Raw genomic sequence first — 6,643 nt, 5'->3', positions numbered from 1 at the left:
CGGGGGTGGGGGGAGGGGGGGGGGGGGTGAAGGGCGTGATGGGTGCGGCTCCCAAATTAAAGTGACGGGGAGGCTTCTCGGAAGATAAAAATTGAAATTAAAAGGCAAACCAATTTGGGCGTGGCTCAAGCTATATTTAACCCAAAAGAGGACCATGCTATAGCCTGCAGAACTGGCGATTTTTTTACGAGTTTTCTCAGCCGCGAGACGCGCGATGGAGTATAACTTGTGTTCGCACTTGCCTTCGCTCGACCGAAAACGCTTGAACTCTATTAACCCATTTTCTTCCTTCCTCCTCAGCGCGCAGAGACCTGTCTTTCATGTTTACCTCTTCACTTGGTCTCGATGTGTAGTTCGCTCAAATGTCTGAGAGATTTTTAAGCTTATAAAATCGGGTACAGTCGACTCCAGATCATTCGTAGCCTCCCACACGGGCGTTTTTAGGGGAGCTCGTATTTCGTCTCTCCCGACACGAGCTCCCCTAAAAACGCCTGCGTAGGAGGCTAGATTATTCGAACCTTCAGGGAAATAGAAAAAAGTTACAATTATATAGAAAACGATCTGAAGGGAAATGAAAGTTGCTTCGAGTTAGCGGTAGGTTCGAGTTGCCGGGAGTCGACCGAGCTACACTTCACAGTGAAATCCCGACCTTGTTATAAGAAAGCACCATGGGTTTGAATTGGGCCAGCTTATCAACACTTGCGTGAACTAAAGCTTAGGACGAGTTGTAGTGTCGTATATTCGCCGGGGGGGGGGGGGTGCATTCCCTCATTTGGCCTAAACAGATGCGTGTCGCTGAACGGGGTATGGTTTTCAGGATCTTGAGACTCAAACAGGGTGTACAGTTTCACTATTTAGCGTCTTAAACGGTGGATGTCATTTTGCCTCTCCCCTTAAAAGACTCTTAAAAAGAATGTGAAAGTTGGCGCGAAGCAGAGACGTGAATCAGTCCTCCCCTTGAGTCGCATAACCCTGCAAGGGACGTCGTCCGTTCTGGGAGTATGCAATTTGAAGGCACGGCTCGGTCTACATGTATGGTAAAAACCTTTTTTTTTTCCCAAAACAATCTAATTCCATGACATTAGTTTGATAAGTAATCATTCTGCAGTGCGAAATAATGAAAATGAACCATGGAGGGGTAGCGATATGAACAATACTTGTCTTGAACAGGTCGGCGGCCCACTTTAGGCTACGCAAACTTAACTTGAGTACACCCCCCCCCCTCCTCCCCATGCCAAAAATATTCGTTCCCCTCTGGGTCTTTCCGGTCTTTCTCACCGCATGCCCGTCCTCGTTTGTCAGTGTCATTTGCTTGCAAGACCATGTCGTCTAAATGTAGATATTCCTTGGATCTGCCATTATTTTCTGTTCGCAGGATATTTAACCTATTATGAGTGAACGATTGGTACTTGACTTTTCAATTTAAAAAACACGTGAACAAGTCAATCTTGAATGCAAAATATTTCGCAATTTTATTTCCAGACAGTTGGTGTTTGAGTGTTGCAATTTTCATGATTTTGTCAGGAGATAAATCCCGGCACAACTGTATACTTGGCATTACCTACATTGCAACGTCTTAGTATCTCGGAACTCCTGAATAATTCCCCAGGTTATTCCCGCCCCGGCCGACTTGCATACAGAAAGGTAAGTATCAGAGGTCCCGCCTTTCTTTATTGTCGCCTATGAATCTTTTCAGTAAAGCAGTTTACAGCACTGTTATGACTTTATCTTTGACATGAGGCATTACACTGTCAGTCCAGTGTCCAGGTAAGGAAGCTGAACCACCCGTAAGCGACCACTTATAATGCAAAGACTGAGTGGTCGCTTACGGGAGGTAGTCGTTTGCAAGAATCAAACCACGTGGGTCTCTTCCGAGAACAGGTCCGAGCACATAGATAATTTATTGCATGCAATGTCTAAGTAACGACATGTGTAGTTCCATGTTGTCACTAATTTCTTCGTATATTCTAAGTAAAATAGTGCACACAGCGAAAATAAGGATCAGAGAATGCGTCAAGTGGTCGCTTACAAGAACTTAAAAACAATGGAAAATGTTTAACCGTCAGTCCCCAAAAGTGGTCGAGGTCGCCTACAGGAGGTAGTCGTTTACTAGAGGTTCCAACTGTAAAGCTTGACTGGGAAAATATTGCAGGAAAAATCGCAGTGAACTGTCTCCGTGGCTAAAAAAACTGATTTTCCAGCTAAGGGTATTAAAAAGTGTTGAAATAAAAAAGCCCCCAAAACTCGCGAGTGAAGCCTGTGAAGCAAGCCGAGGGGGAGGTTTTCCTCCTCCCCCTAGCTTGATGACGAATATTTCGAATAGCGAATCGAAAATTATGTTTTCAAGATACGATGAGAGTGCAAGCAAGCAAGCAAGCAATGCATCGTCTTGCGGTGCAGAGGTATCCCGTACATAAAGAAAAGCTATTGGCGTAGCCTGCGAGCAAGCTCTCCATTTCTGGCGAGCGAAGCTGGCCGCGAGAGGACGCACGAAGGCATGTACCTCTCGCTCTCGCGTCTTCCTTTCGCGTGACGCTCACGCGCGACTAGCGACTTCCCCAAATGGTAGGCTTAGCCACAAGTTGCCGATGAATCCCAAAAAAGTTGCCGATAAAAGTGTCTAAAAGTTACCAAAAAGTTGCTATTTTTTTCAAAACGTTGCCGAAAAGTTGCTGAATTTCCAAAACTGGTTGCCGAAAAGTTGCCAAAATTTTTCTGCTTTTCGTACCTTTTTGGGGTGTTAAAGATTAAAAATTCGCACATTGCTTCTTATCAAAACTTTATTTGTCAAAGTCCAATGATAATATCAGAGGTTCTTTCCATTTCACTTGATCAACAAATAGTCTATCAGAATGACGTAAACAAAACATGGTAATTGTCCCTCCATCTTGAAAAACGTGCAACGTGATACCGCTGACCTCGTAATAAAGCATCACAAAAATCAGCCCATGGGGGGGGGGGGGGGGGCTTAGGCCCTAATTATTGTATTTTAGAATAAATTGAATAAATGTCTATAGAAAACTGACCAATGTGGCTCAAAACGTAAGTGGCTTCAAAGAACCTCAAAAAGCCCAAAGTTATCGAAAATTCTAAAAGTTGCCAAAATTCTAAAAAGTTGCCGAGCAACTTGTGGCTAAGCCTACCAAATGGAGCACTTGCTCGCAGGCTATACTCTAGACGTAAACTAGAATAACCGGGGGTACAGAGACGGCAGAAATCTCCTCTTTTACTTCAGATCTTTCAGGGAACGCGGGGAGGGTTGGGCTTGCGGGCCTCTTTTTGAGATGGCTGGAAAATGTATTCTACCTTGTACTTCATTGGTTATTTTAGAGCATCAGATTCACACCACAAAATAAACTTCATTTCCATGTTGCCACCTTTGCAACACCTTTCTCTGTTTATTTTATTCCTTTATTCGAAAGCCCACATTTCGCTGGCGCTCCGTTGACTTGGAAAAGGCAAAAAGTTCAAATTTTTTCCAATCTAAAAATGTTTATAGTAGTTAAGATGGAATAAACCACACAAGTTTGGCCTCGTTCGACCTTGTCGGTCTTGCCACAGCTCGGCTAGCTTTTTACCGGTACACTGCGAGCAGTCTCTTGTTTTTCTTTGCAAAGTTACTGCACGCGAGCGGCGAAGCCGCGAGCCGTGAGAAACAAAGCGTAAGCCCGAGAAGAAAAAATAAGAGTGAAGAGTGCAAGCAGTCTATTTACCGGGAATTCGACTTAATTCAGCCTGGTAATGGCACGACTTTTGAAAAAAAGTCTGCCTTGTAGCATGACAAACCTTGCCGTCAACATATATATATAAACGCAGTCACTTCAAAGTACATGGAAACGCGATTGGACAATTTGGACAAAAAAGATGAGACTGAAAATCACCCTCCTATATCGAATCAAGTTTTTTTCCCGAAAATGTTCGAATTTAAATATCGTCGTGTCATAGCGCCACACAAAGACTTTGTGCTGTTGCAGCGCGATCCGATCAGTTTCCCGCGCATCTCAAATTTTTCATATTTGCTTGCTGCCTACAATGCAACTATCTACGCTATGACTTTAAAAACGAAAAACACGTGCTTTACAGTCGAAAACTTGAGATTCGTACACGCTGTCAGGATGATTACGACCACATTTTTGGCAGTGTTCAGGTTTGTTTGGATGAGAAATGTTCATGGGAGAACTCTGCGCTCGTCCGCACGCTTGCCCGTTCTCAATGTAAACAAATTGCACGTGCAAGTGCCGTCATGCACGTGCATTTCGACCACACATGCAATCCTTGTATTCTATGCCACTGGTAATTAACAACCAAGATGCTAATTTCGCAATGTTTTAAGAAATTCTAAACACCGTATTGAATTTTGACTCCCCTCCCTATGAACGTATTATCACCTTTTTCTCTTCTAGATCTTGCGAAATGTGGAAACCTGAGACTCAAGTTAATCCACTGGAAAGTGTGCTTTGACTGAAACTGGGCTGTATAAAGAGTCATGGAAATAACTTCTGTGGTACAAAAATTGCAGCATCGCCAGCCAACTGAAAATTATAGCCGTGACTAGAACTTAAGGTAAGAAAACTTTCATTTCATAGGTATTTTTCCAAGTCAAAACAAATTACTGGCAAGGTTGTGTTCACAAATATTAAACCCCAAATTATTACGGGGTACAAAACACTACATGCATTAGACTCCCAATTTAATTATATCTAGGTACAGAACAGTACTTAGGATATCATTCTTTAGACTTGGGTCCCTTAAAAACCATTTTAATCAGTGTCCTACATCTTAAAAATTTTTTTTGTGCTGTCGTCATTTGACGTACATGAGCGAGGGAAGCGAGTGATCTGAATTTCTTAAATCAAGTACGTACGAATTGCATTTCGTCGCATTCAGTGGAAACTGAGCTGCTATTGTAGGTTCAAGTACACTAAAAAGTAAAACCTTGACCCTTGACAAAAATTTTAGTCAGAGTAATTACGGTTATTTCAGCGGGTCACGCAACGGGGCGTGTCGTGGAGAAAAAGAACGCAGATTGAAACTGGGGAGAGTTTTGAACAATTTTGCGTCATTTCTATCGATTATGGCTCCGGCTACAGGCCAAGGAAAAGTGCTTTCGATTTGTTTAATGGACATGCAGCGTTGTTGCTTTGGTCATTAAGCCTATTGCTTTTTTGACGCCCCCGTTGACGTCGCTGTATGTGGTTGCTTTACTAGAAAAAAAAAAAAGCAACGACGCCATGCCAGACGGCGACGACGACGTCATCGAAAACGTCACTAAAACTGAGCGATTTTTGTCCGGGTAGGCGGGTCACCTTTTGTGTTTTGTTGCTTATGTAAACGGTTTGCCTAGTTTTGTAACGAAAAGTATGAAAAGTTGGCTCGCCTCTCAGGTTAACCAGGGTACTGAGATGATTAAGGTCCCTCGCCAGTACTGGCGAGGGACCTTAATCATCTCCTGCCCTACCGGTACCCGGCATCACGTGGATCATGGGGTCATGTCCGGTCAATCGGACTCATGTGAAGAGGCCCTCACTCGGACGAGTTGTGAACCTGTTACCTTCAGAGCAAACAAGAACACTTGGCCACTGAACCTTTGAGCGTTTGAAATGTTTTGCATGATTTTTCCTGTAAACGTAGAAGTCGTACCAGGACCTGTTGCAACCAACCGAAGTCAGTTAACCTCTAAGATTTTAATGATTTATCTTTTCACTACTTTTGAATGCCATTGGGTATTCAGTCAGTACTGCAGAAGACTATGTGGCAACAGTATCAAAAAATAACGAATAATATTGCCGGCTTTTCACATTCAGTTTTTTGACTAGCCTGTGAAATTTGCGTGCTGTTTGTTGACTGTGTTCAAAGTTAACTTTTACCTTAGTCGTTTGATTTATATCACTTATATCTGAGCTGTTTCAATTTTTTGCTCATGTAAACAGGCCTTCCAGAAATCTGCATTCGCCCCTCTCTCACTGCCCATGCGTCTTCAACTTCTCTAGAATCATTCTTAACAGTTCCTCGGCACGCAGTTCGATGACACCTTTAATATGTCATTTTTGAGGCCATTTTTGTTTACTAAAGAGAAGACTGGCTGGCCCACTTCGAGTAACCGGGTTCTCGGCAGCCGCTTTTCATATAATGAGGAAGTAAGGGATGAGTCGACCTGACCTACCACACTTCATAATTTTGATCACGGGTTCCGGTCCCAGATTCTTTTTACTTAGCCTGCGAAGCTGGCGGTATGTGCGTGCTAGGGTTGACAGGGTTGTACCCACTCTTCTCGCGGCTCCGCCGCACCGCAAGAACAATTATAGACCTTTTTGCCGACCCGGCGGCCATATTAAGTTTATTAAATTTAAGGAGTATTATGGGATGCCCAGGGGGGCACTCGCTCACTATTTACGCGGGCTTTTCGGGCAAAAAGAGAACTGCAATGCATATTTCTGGGGAAAAAGGCGATCGTTATTACATCCAAAGACGGCACAATGATCTTTTTTTCTCATTACATTTTTTTCTAGGAAATCTTAAAGTAAGATTGGCCCGAAAAGCGCTCGTAAATATGAGATCGTGCTCATGCTCCCCTGGGCATCCCATAATACTCCTTAAATCCAATTAATTCAATATGGCCCCCGTGTCGGTAAAAAGGTCTATT

This window comes from Porites lutea, chromosome 1 (genome assembly GCF_958299795.1).
Source record: "Porites lutea chromosome 1, jaPorLute2.1, whole genome shotgun sequence".
In the NCBI taxonomy this organism is placed as follows: domain Eukaryota; kingdom Metazoa; phylum Cnidaria; class Anthozoa; order Scleractinia; family Poritidae; genus Porites; species Porites lutea.
This window is presented reverse-complemented; position numbering follows the sequence as displayed.